Source organism: Chrysemys picta, chromosome 8, assembly GCF_011386835.1.
Source record: "Chrysemys picta bellii isolate R12L10 chromosome 8, ASM1138683v2, whole genome shotgun sequence".
Lineage (NCBI taxonomy): Eukaryota > Metazoa > Chordata > Testudines > Emydidae > Chrysemys > Chrysemys picta.
The window spans coordinates 67944572-67962266 of NC_088798.1; the positions used below are offsets into that span (position 1 = coordinate 67944572).

Here is a 17695-nt window from a genome sequence, read left to right on the forward strand (position 1 = left end):
CTGACATGACTTCCATCTAGCAGAGAACTTGTAAAACATTAGTGACATATGCAGCTGAGACCAGCTCACTAAGGGCCACAAGCCAGGATCCGGCTCTGCTACCAACAAATTAGTCACCTTTCCCTCTTTGACTCCGGAATAGCTAGAATGGCAGGGGTAGGATGGGGTGTCGGCGCCTTGCCACTCTCAAGTTCCTGCGCCCACCTCTCTGTGGGCATCCGGTTGTGGCCTATTGGCCTCCTTCCCCACTATCACCCCTGTCTGGTGGGGTAGCGCAGCCTAGCAGCCAGAGTCCATACGATCCCCCCTCGCAAGCGGGGTAGTGCAGCCTAGCAGCCGGAGTCCATACAATCACCCTTGCAAGCGGGGTAGTGCAGCCTAGCAGCCGGAATCCATACGATCACCCTCACAAGCGGGGTAGCGCAGCCTAGCAGCCGGAGTCCATACAACTCACTCCCCCACGTGGGAGCTGAGCAGCCTAGTGGCCAGAGTCCATACAATCCCCCTCACAAGTGGGGTAGTGCAGTCTAGAGGCCAGAGCCCCTAGGATTCCTCACAGTTCAGGGGGTAGGGGAACTCAGGCCCGCCCTCTTCACTGGGTCCTGACCCAGGGCCCTGTTAGTGGCAAGCTCCCCTTGCCACCCGCTCAGCAGGGATCCATCCACCTGCAACACACCAAGCACCTATGCGGCTCTAACGCCATTTGCCTCTATAGTTCCCCTGGGTCACTTCCTACCATAAATGCCAGGTTCTCTGCTGCAGGGGGTCCTCCAGTCTGTTCTCCTCCTGTGACATCCTCTATCAGGGAGTGTCCCAGCTTGGCTGGCCTCTGGATCCTGGTGTATAGATTCTCCCTTCTCAGGAGCTAGCAGCATGCCTCCTTCTTCTCCAGTAGTCAGCCTAGTCTGAGCTGTTCTGCAGGCTTTTATACCTGTTGTCCAGTTGGAGCATGCCCAGAAGAGCTTCCGGGGCATGGCTTCCTCTGCTAGGAAAGAAGGGTTAACCCCTGCGGTACCAGTGCGGGGCCACTCTGCCCCATCACAGGTCCATAGGTCTGATCTTGTCTGGAAGTTCCTGTGTTTCTAGTTGTCTCTTTCCCACAACCCCTCCTATCTTCTGAGCCAAGCAAGTACAAGAATTTTTAATCCTAATGCTCAAGACAATGAAACCATTCATAGATCCCACGGCCAGAAGGGACCATTGTGATCATTTAGTCTGACCTCCTGTATAGCACAGACCAGAGACCTGCTCCAAATAACTCCTGGAGCAGATCTGTTAGACAAACATCCAATCTTAATTTAAAAAATTGTCAGTGATGGAGAATCCACCACAATCCTTAAGAAATTGTTCCAGTGATTAATTACCTTCACTGTTAAAAAATGTGTGCCTTATTTTTAGTCTGAATTTGTCTAGCTTCAATTTCCAGCTACTGGATCATATTACACCTTTCTCTGCTAGACTGAGGAGCCTATTATTAAATATTTGTTTCCTGTGTAGATACTTACAGACTGTAATCAAATCACTCCTTAACCATCTCATTGTTAATCTACATAGATTGAGCTCTTTGAGGCTATCCCTATAAAGCAGGTTTTCTAATCCTTTAATTATTCTCATGGCTCTTCTCTGAACACTCTCCAATTTATCAACATCCTTTTTGAATTGTGGACACTAGAACTTGACACAGGATTCCAGCAGTGGTTGCATCAGTGCCAAGTACAGAGATAAAATAACCTCTCTGCTCCTAGTCATGAGTCCCCTTTTTGTGCATCCCAGGATCACATTAGCTCATTTGGCCACAGTAAAACACTGGGAGCTCATGTTCAGCTGTGGAAACAGAGCTGTGACAGTCAGGGCCGGCTCCAGCTTTTTTGCCGCCCCAAGTGGTGAAGAAAAAAAAAAGAAAAAGAAAAACCCAACTGAGCTGCCGCCGAAGTGCCGCCGAAGAAGAAGAAGAAGGGGAGTGAAGGACCCACTGCCAGATTGCTGCCAAAGACCCAGATGTGCCGCCCCAATCACGGATGGATGTGCCGCCCCTTTCTATTGGCCGCCCCAAGCACCTACTTCCTTCGCTGGTGCCTGGAGCCGGCCCTGATGACAGTGGAAGCAAAACATGCAGGATAGGAACAGGAGAGCAATTTCCATGGAGATGTCTCAGTTTGCACATGCAGCTCTAGTACATCTGCATAAAAACGTAGGTCTAGTTATTAAATATTTCAGAAAGATGCATGATGTGTGTGTGAGAGAGAGAGAGAGAGTGCAACTTATGTTATTGAGTTACAGGGAATGAGATGCCTTCTGGGTCTCTCTCAGAGGTACGGGAACAGTGTGGAGACTTATTAAATGTCACTTTCATTTTTAAAGCATACTAAATAATTCCATTTTGGAGGATTTTAAGTATCTGTCATCAGCATATCCATGCAACAAGCAACATTTCAGGTTATTGCAAGTGCAAAACTGTAAAAGTCTCATCTGCTTCCATCATTTTATACTATTTTTTCCTCTTTACATTTCTATCAGCCTGGAATTGTAAACAGACTAACTGATTGAACTCATGTGTCTTGTCAGTTTCCCTTCCTCATTCTCAGACAGTAACACTTCAGGGGAATATTTAAATCCAAAAAAGAAACTATTTCCATGGATTTTTATTTCATGGACACATTTCCATTAACACACTGTTAGGGCTTGCTATCATCTCAAGCTTCAAACAGCCAGAAACGTGGGCATAATCTTTGGCTTCTTCCTACCTTTTGTGGTGTATTGAAAATTGGGTTAAAATTATGATCTAGCACTTTACATTTTTTGAATTTTCCTGGTCCTTCTTGCAAGTGAGAGATTCTGTAGGGAAGAGTTGTACCTCCCTGTTTCAGGGAGCAGCCTGTTTTGTCTCTCTCTGGTTTTGGATTCTTATATGTTATTTTTAATTCTAAGAAATAGTCATGTTATGCTGCAATCTTCCAGCAAAACTATTTATGTTTTAAATCGAACATCACTTTTCTATGCTGGGGAAAAGAACACTTTTGAGCTCTGAAATTTTGGAGATAAAGCCACTCCCTCTATGCCTTCAAGATCTTGGACAACACTGAACAAAACAGATTTGAGGGGAAAAGCCCAGGACAATTGGATAACCTATTCCACCGCACCTTCTTGATAACAGTGATAATCCCTGTAAAGGCTAAAGTTCTGTCCCACTGTGGAGCAATCTTCACTTTACATTCCTTCACTTTATACTTCCTTGCTACATTTTTCTCCTTCCTGCTTTCAATCTTAATTACTTTGGGAGCCAATCTTTCTGGAACCTGAAAAGAAGGTAGAGAGCATACTTCCCACTGCACCTGAACACTGGCTTCTCTTTCTGATCTTAACCATAAGAACAATTATGGCAGCTGTGGACTGTAGCTCCCATACAATGCAAGGGTTGGCCTGGGTACCCACAGGACCTTTGTGGCCCTACTCTTTATAAAACTTTGATAAGATCCGAAGTGAAGACTCATGGAAGGAAATGTCCCTGGCTTTAATATTTGACAATCAAATGGAAAACGCCCAGGAGCCCAGAATGAGAAAAAAAGGTCAACACTGATCAATAGTTTTATCTGGAAGTTCATGAAGCATAAATAAAGCCACGCTCTCCAAGGAGAGCAGCCTGCAAATTCAACTGGAAAACGCCTTCCGAGAGTTGAACACAGCAGAAGTCCTGCATGTGCTGAGCATTTGAGCAGAGTCTATACTGGCACATTCAGTGCGTGCTTTGGTCAGGAAACATTTGTTCTTATTCCTTTTGTCAGCGCCACATTTGGTGGCTAGAACAAATGTGGTACAGTGACTCTGTGTCAGCAAGTCACCTTTTTCTTGATGATCTCAGGTGTCTTCCTGCAGCACAATGATGGTCTATAACATCCCCAAGATTTCTGGGAGAGGGCCAGAGAGAAGTTCCTAACTAATCTCAAAGTAAGGATATTTCTCACCATTTTACTTGGCTGTCTAGCCCCTTTCATCTCAAAGCACTTTACAATCTATGTACGTATAAGAATCACCTCCCTCATCAGGGAGCTGCAGCCACGCTGGGTGCAGTGCAGAAGCTGTGGAAGAGTGTGCAGGCACAGCAGCAGTTGCCTAGGACAGGAAGTGAAAAAGAACTGGCATTGCAGGGGTGGGACTCGAAGGGAGAATGGGATTTAAATGAACGATGAAGATAACCCTCTAGCAGACTCCTGGGTCCTTCCAGGGAAACAACTAGCTCTCCTGGGCTCGAGGGGCTGCTGTCCAGGCTTATTGGATGGGTGTGGAAAAGGGGCTGATGATGTTCAGACAAACTTCACCAGCTTGTCAAGGCAGCCCAAGGCCACCTGCCAAAGCCCAGCTCCCCTGCTTCAGGGAGCTGCCTTGCATTGGGGGTGGTGGGATGGAAGATGCAGGCAGTGCTGTTTGCACGGGTCATCATCCCTAACTTTGTGTTATTTTGCCCCTGCAGTGCCTGCTGGGAGATGGAGAACTGCTGGGTTCAGAGAAGGGTTGTTCGGGGACATGTAAAAGCTAGGAGTCAGAAGAGAGCCTGTGAGGGGAGCAGCCTGCTACACTGCTCTACAACCAAAATGCTTCTGAAATAAATGTAGTCAAACTTTACTAATTCTGGGTCACTGAGAACAAAAATGATGCTTAAAATTGTTGATTGGCTCTAGTTTTCAAGATATGCTATTGGGTCAGTATATACGACCCTTGACTTGGGAATGGCGGAGGATAAGTGAGTTATAAAGGGAAGGGATCTCAATTTAAACCAGAAATGACTAAAATACATCTTTGACTGGATCTATGAATAAATCTATGACTGGGTTTGGACAGTACTTGCTTTTTAGGCAAAACAATGAATGATGCAATCTGAAGCTGGTATTGCGTCATACATGATATGAATTGCATCATGTTATTCCTAGAAGTCATGGATGATGCAGTCATAATGAAACTTACATCACTCTGCTGAACAAATTGCCCTATATCAGCTCTAGAAATCATACAGTGTCGTGCTCTCTTATTTGTCAGTGTTTGATTTTGCAAAGGGACACATTTCTGTTTAGCCAAAGTGAGCAGAGATGCCTCGTACTTGTGTGAACAGTGCAGATAACTTTTGCTATGTTTGTGGTGAAGTGACTTTTGCATCACAAAAGCGCAATATAACCACTATGGTTAAGAAATCCTATCACCTTTATTTTGGCTGCAAAATTGGAGATCAGGACAAGAGGTGGGTCCCACATATATGCTGCAACACTTGTGCAACAAATCTTCGCCAGTGGTTGAACAGGGAAAAGAAATCTATGCCTTTTGCAGTGCCAATGATTTGGAGAGAGCCAACAGATCATACCAGCAATTGTTACTTCTGCATGGTGCCTCCAGTTGGGAAAGGTGTGTCAAAGAAGAAAAAGTGGACTGTGCATTATCCAAACATTCCATCAGCTATACGCCCAGTACCCCACGGAGAAGGACTGCCGGTTCCTGATGCACCAGAATCATTCTCACTTGAGTCAGACGAGGAAGAGGAAGAGGATGAAACTTCTGGTCCTGAACCATCAATGTCACAGGACCCACATTTTCTCCCATCCTCCTCCTCTGAACCACACCTCATAACACAAGATGAACTGAATGACCTTGTCAGGGATTTGGAACTACCCAAGAGTAAGGCAGAGCTGTTGGGCTCCAGACTACAGCAGTGGAATCTCTTGGCAGGTGATGTTAGGGTTTCCATGTTCCATGACCGTCAAAAGGATCTTGTCCCATTCTTCTTCATGGAAGGTGATCTCCTAGCCTGCAACAATATTGATGGTGTGATGGCAGCCCTCAACATCGTTCACGATCCAGATGAGTGGAGACTGTTCATTGATTTAAGACTCGTCTTAAAGCTGTTTTACTGCATAATGGCAATGTTTTGCCATCAATTCCAGTTGGTCATGCAGTCCATATGAAGGAAACCTATGACAACATGAAACAACTTTTGAGGTGCATAAACTATGACCAACATCAGTGGCAGCTTTGTGGCGATTTGAAGGTTGTTGCTCTCTTGCTTGGTCTGCAGACTGGATACACAAAGTACTGCTGTTTTCTCTGTGAATGGGATAGTCGTTGTCATAACTATAAAGGGAAGGGTAACAGCTGTCCTGTGTACAGTACTATAAAATCCCTCCTGGCCAGAGACTCCAAAATCCTTTTCCCTGTAAAGGGTTAAGAAGCTCAGGTAACCTGGCTGGCATCTGACCTAAAGGACCAATAAGGGGACAAGATACTTTCAAATCTTGGGGGGGGGGGAAGGCTTTTGTTTTGTGTTCTTTGTTTGGGAGTGTGTTCGCTCTCAGGACTGAGAGGGACCAGACATCAATCCAGGTTCTCCGCATCTTTCTAAACAAGTCTCTCCTATTTCAAACTTGTAAGTAAATAGCCAGGCAAGGCGTGTTAGTTTTCCTTTGTTTTCTCAACTTGTAAATGTACCTTTTACTAGAGTGTTTATCTTTGTTTGCTGTACTTTGAACCTAAGACTAGAGGGGAGTCCTCTGAGCTCTTTAAGTTTGATTACCCTGTAAGGTTAATTTCCATACTGATTTTACAGAGATGATTTTTACCTTTTTCTTTAATTAAAACCTTCTTTTTAAGAACCTGATTGATTTTTCCTTGTTTAAGATCCAAGGGGTTTGGATCTTGATTCACCAGGAGTTGGTGGGAGGAAGGAGGGGAATGGTTAATTTCTCCTTGTTTTAGATCCAAGGGGATTGGATCTGTGTTCACCAGGAGTTGGTGGGAGGAAGGAGGGGGGACGGTTAATTTCTCCTTGTTTTAAGATCCAAGGGGTTTGGATCTGTATTCACCAGGGAATTGGTGAAGGTCTCTCAAGGATATCCAGGGAAGGAAATTAGCCTTGGGATGGTGGCAGCGGACCAGAGCTAAGCTGGTAGTTAAGCTTAGAAGTTTTCATGCAGGCCCCTACATTTGTACCCTAAAGTTCAAAGTGGGGATACAGCCTTGACAGTCGTGCAAGAGATTCCCACTACATCAAGAAAGATTGGCCACTCCGACAATCATTGGCGCCTGGGAGGAAAAGTGTTCAGCATCCACCACTTGTTGAATCAAGGGAGATTTTGTTACCACCCTTACACATCAAGCTGGGTCTGATGAAGAACCTTGTCAAGGCCATTGACAAAACACAAGCAGCTTTCAAGTACCTCAGTGGAAAATTTCCATGGTTAAGTGAAGCTAAGATAAAGGAAGGTGTCTTTGTTGGTCCTCAGATTCGTGAACTACTTCGAGATGATGCATTTGACCATGCACTGCATGGCAAGGAAAAGACAGCATGGAAAGCCTTTCAGTTAGTGGCAATAAATTTTCTCGGAAACAACAAGGCAGACAACTACAGGTTGTTGGTGGAAAACCTCCTCAAGGCATACAAAAGCCTTGGTTGCAACATGTCACTAAAGATACATTTTTTGCACTCTCATCTAGATTTTTTTTCCACCGAACTGCGGAGCAGTGAGCGACGAGCACGGCAAGCAATTTCACCAGGACATTGCAACAATGAAGAAACGCTATCAGGGCAAATGAAGCCCATCAATGCTTGCAGACTATTGCTGGACAGTGACAAGAGATGCTCCATTTAATGAATACAAGAGACAAGCCAAGAAGCACCGAGTAGACACTGAATAGGACTAAACTATGTACATAATAGTTTTTTGCCTTTTGTTTCATAATACATTTTATTTATATAACCCTTCTGCTGATTTTTAAAGTGTTACATAAACAGGACAGGTGAAATATTATCACGTAAAGCAACCATAAACACATGAAAAGACCTAGGTTTACAATTTATGATTAAAACTCTACTATCTACACAATATACATAGACATAAAATGTAAAAACTTAAATATCTTAGAAACAGTAGCCAATCAGTTGTTTTAATGGTCATATTTGAATTCAGCACATCAAAATACATAATAAATAGCACATTTTATCTCAGAAGCAGACGACTTCTCAAAAATTGTAGACCAGTGCTATCTGGGGGGTGCTGTCAGGGAGAGGGCTGCCTGTATCAGGGGTTGACAACCTTGTGACTGACAGACGCTCTCTGGGTTTCCAAAATCCTTGACAGCATGTGAGTTTCACATCCAGGATCTTTGCTTAGCTTTTGAAGTTGAGTGACCTTGAATCAAAGGAGCCACAAGACAAATCTCAAACTGCTTCCTGCTCTCTTCAAAGGAAGAGAAAGAATCAGTTCCCTGGAACACTGCTGGAAGTTGAGGTCTTACTGAGCTCCTCTGGCCCGTACCCTCAGCAGGCAGGCATTCGCCCACGCTCTTCTCCTCTGGGGAGCTTCAAACATGTGGCAGCTCTTCTGCTCACTTCACTTGACTGTGTTTGCACAGTGCTTGTGAGTTACTGACAGTGATCTCTCCTCTGGGCAGAGACGGGGACCCTTCGTTCTACCTGGAGAGCAACAGCAGACTCAGTCACACACGATTAGATGATTGAGCCATGAGACTGTAATTGATCAGCGTGTAATCAACAGGGTGGGGCATCCGTTAAATTCATTGGGGGTGGAGTCCAAAGGCAGGGGAGTGGAATTGAGTGGGTAACCAGATTAGAAATCAGATGAGCAGTTAAATCAATAAGCAGACAATCAGTTGAAGTGTATCAATTAAGCAGGTCGGAAATGACTAAATGAGCCAGCTGGCACTAAGCCCATAACCAAGCTGGGTAGGGAGTCTTTTGATCAGCAAGGACAAAGAGGTACATGAGCAGGCAGCCAAGGCATTGGGGTATCAGGAGACCTGGCCTGGAAGGGTCTGTGGGGGATTACCCCCTCTGTGCTGTCTGCACTGGGGTCACTGCCTGGCCCCTGTGTTAGAGCAGAAGTGGGGGAGATATTCAGCTGTGGAAGCAGAGAAAGAACTGACAGGAAGGGGATGCAATGCATGACAGTTCGTTAGCAAGAGTTAGGCTAACTGTAACCCTAATAACGCGAGATTTGTAGAAGCGAGGAATGTGTGAGGCGAGTGGGAAAGAACTGTGTGAGAAGTTGTTGCAACCTTGTGTAGATAATATGGAATGTAGACTAAGAGTCTACATTAGTGAGCAAAACAAGATATCAGAATGACCTATGTATAAACAAAATGCAACTGTTGCTCATTATTGTCTGTAACAAAAGGTATAAATGCTTGCTGTAATTGTTTACCTGTTGAGAGACCTGCTTAGCTCTCTCCCTCTGCGCAATTGTGAGAGTTAATAAAGCATCTGACTTGCTTTACCTAAACAAATAGTGAGAACTCTGTTTTTCTCCGACAATTTGGGGGCTCGTCCGGGATGGCAACGCCCGCAGAGGCACCGGCAGCTGCTACGGATCGTTCCCCTTTGAACCCCATGGCGCCACAATAGAGGTAGGAGACCTTTTGAAATCTCTATTGGGGTGTCGGAGGAGGACTGTCCGTGGGCCGTCTGTCCCTGTTGGGGTCACGCCATCCGAACTTATTGACTGTGCAGCAAGGTCAGATGCTGAGCGGCTTAGGGGAATTGTTGCCGCCCCCTGTATGCATATGCGAGGTGCATAGGTATGCACCGGTGTTGAGGGGTTGTTACCGCCTCAGGAGGGGTTTTTACCGCCTCGAGTGATGCATCGAGGTACTTGGGAATAGTACCTGGAGGTACTTGGGAATAGTACCTGGAATAAGGCCTTGGTGTGTGTGTGTGTGTGTGTGTGTGTGTGTGTGTGTGTACACCAGTGTGAATTGAGTGTTACCGGAAGACGCCCAGAGTACTCTGCGAAGTCTTTTGGCTCGTGACCAGAACTACTCTAACGCAAGCCCAGTAACTAGAGGATCTTTTAGGAGATCCGACCCACGGTGGGCTAACTCGGCCTGGCATCGTCCGGCGAGGAGGCTACCTGGGTCTAGGAGTGTGTGAACCCATCTTCCCTCCCCTTTTCCTCTCCGTGTGAGCCACTGACAGTCTGATCATCTCATTGGATGCAACAGAGTAAGCGGCGCCGTCTCTCTGAGACTAGCCGACGCTCTTTGCTGAAGGGAGGTGTAGGAGGGTCGTGGCCATCCTCGTTAGTCTCGCCTGTGTGAATACCCTGTAGGGAGAGATCCTTAGTTTATGTGCCGCTAGTGCGGACAGGGCATCCTCCTCCCTGTGTGTGTGATTGGAAAATGGGTGGGGGACAGTCTAAGGATTCCCTCTCACCCACTAAGGGTACCCCAGCTTATTTCATGTACGTACATTATGGTACTAAAACCTGCAGGTATTTAGAGAATTGGAATCATTACATGCGTGAAAATTCATCTAAACAATGCCCACTAGAAGGTACCTTCAATCTAGATAAGATCATACATCTCAGAGGAGCTTTTAATCACAAAAAAGCCTCTGACACACAATGGGAGCAATTTGTCTATTGAGGAAAGGAACGGGTTAATTTGAAATTCAGCTTGGTCCAGAGATAAAGAGAAAGTTAATCTGCATTCAAGGTCAAGAATCAATGCAGACCAGGCTAAGTACAAAGAAAAACTGCTTTCGGCCCCAGCTGACTGTGAAAAAATATAGACAAAGGCAATACAAGTTACAGTGCTGAGATTACATTTGCAAAGCTTAACTGTCCAGTGAGATCCAACAGTCTGCCTTTGCGACCCTGGAGCTGGCGTGGTTTGGGGAAGCTGAAGAAGCCACGGGCAGCCGGCCTGGACTGGAATCACTGAAAAGACGCCCCAGGAGACCTCAGGGTGTAAAAGAACTGCCCTCCCAAGAGAGGAAGCAAGTTGGAGATTGCACAGCACCTTCTCTGAACGTTATACACAGACGTGGCCAGTCTGGACGTACGTGTGTGAGTATGAAAGTGTGCCTACTCTCAGCCGCAGTAAGTCTGAGAACCGGAGAGGGATTTAGCATTCCTCTCTCCACCCCGGTTGACCGGGAAGGGTGTCAGGTGGATCTACCCCAGTCGTAGCAAGACTGGGCAATAGAGAAGTTGGAGAAAAGGGAAGAGTTGTGTACTTGATAACTAGAATTGAGCAATTAAGAGCATAGATCATGAACCAGGCAGCAACTCAAACCTACGCCCAGGGCATGTTGCAAGCCTTGAGACAGGACTTCCAGGCAGAAAAGGAAGCACTGGCTAAGCAAGTACCGGTCCTTCAGGGACTTGTCAGAATTTAACCATTTGTGGTTGCATATGCTGTAAGAGCAGTGTGTTTGCCACAAGAGAAAATTGAATAGTTAAATGCCAATGGGTCATGCGTTTTGCCCAAGTGGCAAGCCTCACGAGGGAGGACTCGGGTAGCCTTGTGAGTAAGAATGTTTAAGAGAAGAGACCAGGAAAGGTGGGGGCTAGTTGAGAAGCCCACCCTCCTATCTAAATTGGTAGTGAAAAAGCTGGTGCCCATGGAAGAGACGGTTCAGCGAGAAAAGCAGGATCGGGCCCAAGCGGGCAGGCAATAGATTGAGAGATTGGAGAACAGGTTGGAAACTTTGAGGGCATAGTGGAAGGAAAGGAGTAAGTAATTATAAGCATGGGGATTTCAAATCCCCAGGATAATAATTGAAATGGTAAAATGTGTGTAAGACAGAGTCTTTGTACCAAGGTGCAAGGCTCTCCTTTCTTCTGCAGAATAAAGCAACTCTTCCTTATCCCTGTCTGGCTGTTATTGGCTCTCAGCTAGGTGGACCCGATATTTTGGTGACAGTTACTGGCGACTCCGGTTAATGAATTTCTGTCTTATACATTTAGGTGTTAGGTGTGTGGACGGAACTGAGCCTCTCATTTGTAATTCCTCAGAGTGGAAGCCATCGCGTGCAATGAAGCTCTGAGGTTGAATTGGGATCCTTCTGTCCCATCCCCTGTAGCGGTCAGTATTAATAGAAATTCCTGTAATAGGATCCTATTAGGCCATAATTCCCTCTGTTCTCTGTGTAATTCTCTGTTAGAGTATCAGCAGGCAGATGGGTGGGTCTCTGGTAAAACCCTCTAAGGATAGCCCTTTGAATTATATGTTAAGTAAATGGCCTTTACCCGGTGTTCAGGAAAGAATAAAGATTTGAATTTGTTTTTGGGTAACAAAATAGCAGATAAAAGATCTGGTAAAAAGAGAGAGAAGGACAGTGCCCCTGGCTCTGTGTGGTCGAGCTATCACTTTACTAGGGGTGCATGGAGATTTTGTAAGCACAAAAGAAACAGTTACACCTTGTGTAGAAATTGATGTGGCTAGTGTTGTGGAAATTGAATTGTGGATAGGATGTGCATTTTCCCCAGAACATGTGCAGTGTATATTGTAGCAGAGGTAAAAGAAATGCAAACCTACCAATATAGGTTGTGTCGTCTCTTTCAGATCACTGGGTGTTTGAAAGCAGGAGTTAGAAGTAAAAGGCAATCAAAAGTCTGGGAAAGTTAATTGTGACTTCTTAAGTAAGAATCTTTAAGCTGTGGATAGCTTTGGATCTGGAAGCAAGCCAGAAAGCATCTGTATTAATGCAATTTTCTAACTAATAAGGTAGAAGCCACTGAAACCTGGGCTGCCTATGAAACAAATACAAGGAAATATGGGGTAATTCCTCTGTTTTGTCTAAAATCAACAAGAGTATGTGTATATAAAGGAAATATTTTAAGCAATGACTGACTGCCCAGAAGGGGTAGACCTCTGTTCTTTTGTCTTTCAGATCATCAGAGAAAACTGATGCCAGCTGAACAGCATTCAATGTACCATGCATTTACTGGTACAATAGGAATTATTTTTGTGTTCTTTGTCCTGTCTTGTGGTGTTTGTCTTGTGGCCAGAATTGTTGGGTTTAATATTTTCATAAGACAGTCGAGTTCAAAATTAAATAGAAGGGTTAAATCAAAAAGCAGATACTTGTTTTATTCAACTTGGAATACAAAAAGTGTTTGGATAAATCAGGAAAATGTGATATACTAAAGTCTAATACATTTGCTTAAGAAAAAAAAAAAAACTTCATTGGCCAGATTTTTTTAATTGAAAAATATTGTTGTTAAAATTTGCATACCAACAGTCTTTGGAAGCAAGGACATGGAAGGTTAACCCACTCCCCATATTGCCCATTGGATCTTTCTGGCTACCTCAGATTTCTAACCAGAGGGCTGGGGAGGGAGGAAAGCTATTGGACACCTGAGGTTGTACCGAGTGGACTCCTCAAAAGTGGGTGTGCTTGTCCTGGTTTGTTGGTCCAAAGCTCTGTAATAAAGTTATTTTACTGGAAGGGTGTACATGGCATACATTGAATAATAAGACTAATGTACTGTATAATGGCAATGTGTATGTGTTCATTGTTGGGAAAAGGTGTATAAGTGAAGAGTGGAAGTTTCCTTTGTAGGTTAAAAGAAGCCAAGAAGGGGAGAAGGAAAAAGAACAGAACGAGTTAACTGAGGAAAAATAGCTAGCAAGCTCAGTCCAAAGATAAGATGCTGGCACCATCCAAGGACACTGCCCACAGCTAAGACTTGGCTGATAGCCAAGAAAAGGGGGGCCTGAATGTGCCCAAGCAACTATGAGATCTGCAAAACACTGCCAGGCATTAATGAAATGTGTTAGGTTTCTTTTCTCACAGATAAAAGAAGTGCTACCCAAAGACCCTAGCAGCCCTGCCATTCATTGAAACAAGGAGACTGAGTCTACGTAAAGTCCATCAACGAAAGACTCCTTTGGCTCCACACTGGAAAGGCCCTTTCCAAGTCCTGTTAACCACCACCACCACTACTGTGAAGTGCCAAGGACTACCTGCCTGGACCCATGCTTCTCACTGTAAAAAGACCCCTCCACCTCGGGAGAACTCTCCGACTGATGATAAGCCTATTTCTCCTTCTAGCTCTGCTGTGTCTTCTGGACAGCAGGAAAAAGAAAGAAAGAAAAAAAAAGACAAGGTGAAGTGCTAGTAACCTCTCCCTTGTCCACTGACAGACCTACTGTGCCTCTGGATTTTTCTAGAAGAAGCAAAACCATTACAGGGTGATGTGCTAGTAACCTCTCCCCTGTATGATGCTAACCACACTGTTTCAGGAAAAGAGAAGAAGGAACACTTGCTTCATTGAAACCACAAAGTCCAGGGATTCCTGACTACAAGAGACATTAAGAACTGACCCTGGTGAAGAAACAAAGAATTATACACTGGCAGGAAGAAACTTGTGGGACCCATGCTTGGGAACGTGGTATTGATTGGATTTTGGGGTTTATTCTACAGGCTGCGCCCTGTGTTTTGGATAAGTCCTTCAGCATGTATTGCCCTTATCCAGTTTCCAGATTACCTCTACATACCCAAATTGCTCACAGGGGGCTGCCATTAGATTAGCACAACAGAGGGCTTGGGTTATTTCCTCTAGAAAGAAGAGAGACTTGACCGGATCCCTTTGGGATGGGGCCAATAATGCAGCAGCAGTTTGGAATATTTTTAAGAACCAAGAACATGATGAGAAATTGGGGCAACTAGAGAAGGCCATTGGCCTTGTTTCTGGAGCACAACTAACCCAGGTACAGGCTGGAGTTGATGAGTTACATGTTATTTCTGCCCTTAGTTCAATGACCCAGAAGTTGCTGACAGAGATGGTATTGAATATCACTGAGGCTGGGAAGCATTGCAGTGGGATCTAGCATGTTCAGAAGTCAGGATTTCCTGAATGAACAGCTAATGGCCATTTGGAATGATCTAGAGCATCAGGCTTGGCCCACTGCCCTTACAGACACATCAGGAGTACCATCTGATCTGTGGCCATGGAGACATACTTGGAAACTTTCTGGGTGGAAGTGTGGACATTCTCAGTGCTCCTTCCAAGCATATGGACCGGTTGGGGGGGGGGGGTGGGCTCCCACATACCGAATCCTGCCGGGTCCATGGGGAGGATGCATGTGGGATTGGGTAATTCACCGAGACATCTGGGAAATTAGACCTCCTGGTATGCCCAATCGATTTTTAGTCAGTGCTCCTGGGATTACATCTGACATTTGGATGGGGTTAGGGAGTCAATGGACGTTAGAACCCACACAGCTTCAGTGTATCCGTAAACTGAAGCCAAGAGAAGTTGTTACTCTTCATGACTACGTTTGCTGGGAGGGTAGGGGACAAGGAACTACCCTGACAGGACACTTATTTTTTTAAGCTAATGATAGCTGTGTGTATGTTAAAGCCACCACATTGCAAGACATACATTTTAATCTCATTATCACTGCAGGCAATCATATTATTTACTGGCCTGCAGATAGAATTTTGCAAGTAGTCCTTAGGTTCCAGATACCCTTTAATTGGACTAGTTTAGTACCTGATCGATTTTAAAATTTGTTTTCACTGTTACCAGAGATTCAGAAAATCTCTCAAGTACAAGGGCAAATTCACATGCTTCAAAATATGTATCAAGTGAAAAAGTATGCCTGTCAGACAGCTTATAGAGTATCCACCTTATGTACTAAGTATGATGTATTGTGTTATATGACTTAGGCTGTACAACAACCCCATCATATTATCGCTATGGGAATGTTATTGCTTGTGTTGTGCAGGAGTATGTTATTGTTGTTGTAAAGGACGTAATAATAGTAATACCTTTCATGTCCATGCTCATCATGCATTGTCATTACATCCAATCAGAACCCCTAAGGTTGAAGCATCTGATGTAGAATCTGAATTCCGAGATTTAATGCAAATAGAGATTTGAAAATGTTTGTTGTACTAGTAGTACAAAAGGGGGGGATGTGGAAGCAGAGAAAGAACTGACAGGAAGGGGATGCAATGCATGACAGTTCGTTAGCAAGAGTTAGGCTAACTGTAACCCTAATAACGCGAGATTTGTAGAAGCGAGGAATGTGTGAGGCGAGTGGGAAAGAACTGTGTGAGAAGTTGTTGCAACCTTGTGTAGATAATATGGAATGTAGACTAAGAGTCTACATTAGTGAGCAAAACAAGATATCAGAATGACCTATGTATAAACAAAATGCAACTGTTGCTCATTATTGTCTGTAACAAAAGGTATAAATGCTTGCTGTAATTGTTTACCTGTTGAGAGACCTGCTTAGCTCTCTCCCTCTGCGCAATTGTGAGAGTTAATAAAGCATCTGACTTGCTTTACCTAAACAAATAGTGAGAACTCTGTTTTTCTCCGACACAGCAGAGCTGCTACTGTTAGCTAGGGAGAAGCTGTTTCCATACTGTTTACATGGGGAGAACCTGAAAGACAGTCACAAATCATTGTGGAAAAGATCTATTTCAGAATTGCGCAATCAGGCACTAGGCAGGCCATTCGTCCAGACAGTCCTCTTTTGGGGTGGTTTGTCCCCATCCGGCACTGAGACAAAACCAGACATGGCTTTGTCCAGTATCAGAGAGGGGACACCATTTTGAAAAGCATGCCACATCATCCCCACCAGTGTGACCTCACACACAAAATAGCACTTCAAAATCATGTCCTCCATGTGGCGTTACCTCGTAGACACTGTATGTACAAGGTCATGCCAGTGGGGGAAGGGTCACACCATTCATGGAAGTACCGGAATGTCCAATGGGAAAGGAAGAGTGGCCACCCTCCACAGCACACAGGTATTTTGCAAAGAGAGAAAAAGATTAAATTGAACAAACGCTATTAGTTACAAATTATTCACTCAGCTCTAGTCCTAGTGGCTGTTGATCTGGAATTGCTCACCAGTAATATATTCACTAATCTTTTTCTCTTCAGAGTAAGAAATCTCTGATTCAGAAGCCTCAGTTCAGGAAAGTGTTTAAGCATGTGCTTAACTTTAAGACCATGTGTGATGCTGTATGATTAAAGATGACCATTTATATCATTGTTGTTACCACTGTTGCACAATTGCACTAAATCTGATACAAAGTGTATCATGTAAGGTGTCACTGGAAAAGCTACAATCTGTCAAGTATGATTATCCTGATTAAATCCATGTGTCATCACTGTATCTGAAGTTATGAATGTTGGGTAAGTATTTGTATCTCAGACGTGATATGTGTTGATGGTCTATTAAGGGGAGGGATAGCTCAGTGGTTTGAGCATTGGCCTGCTAAACCCAGGGTTGTGAGTTCAATCCTTGAGGGGGCCACTTGGGGATCTGGGGCAAAATCAGTACTTGGTCCTGCTAGTGAAGGCAGGGGGCTGGACTTGATGACCTTTCAAGGTCCCTTCCAGTTCTAGGAGATTGGATATCTCCATTAATTTCTAATTTCTAAGGACACTCCACTTTCACAACAGGCCATTGAAGAAACTCATTGTGCCCAGTAGGCCTTTCCTGTTGATGCCTCAGAGAGCAAGGTGCCAATGGCTGCCCCTGTCATTCAGCAAACCATATAAAGTCAGGTGATGAGGATATGTGACCTAAGACTCCATCTTTTACTAGTAACTTTCCATGCTCAAGTGACTGTGGACTCCATCTTGGGACAGTAATTTTCCATGTACCTGGCAGAGGCTATAAAAGACACCTGAGACATCTCAATTTTGCCTCATTCCTGTTCCAATTCTCTGGGCTGTGGATTTACAACTAAAAGGAGTATTTTGAACAATGGACTGAGGATCTTTTGCAAGCCAGCAGTCTTTTCCATCATCACTACAAACCTGATATAAGGACTTGTCAATCATTTGTATGTATATGATCTATTAACCATTTATAACTCCATTCTGTTCTTTTATTATTAAATCTTTAATTTACTAAAGATTGGCTGGCAGTAAGTGTCTGTTCCTTT

General features: G+C 44.4%; 1 long non-coding RNA gene across 1 annotated transcript; it reads left to right on the forward strand.

The window, feature by feature from the left end:
- Positions 1-6870: 6870 nt before the first annotated feature.
- LOC135973120 (uncharacterized) lies at positions 6871-16088 on the forward strand. Its single transcript, XR_010589815.1, has 2 exons — positions 6871-12727; positions 13343-16088. It is a non-coding gene; the product is annotated as an uncharacterized LOC135973120 (long non-coding RNA).
- The last annotated feature ends 1607 nt before the right edge of the window (positions 16089-17695 follow it).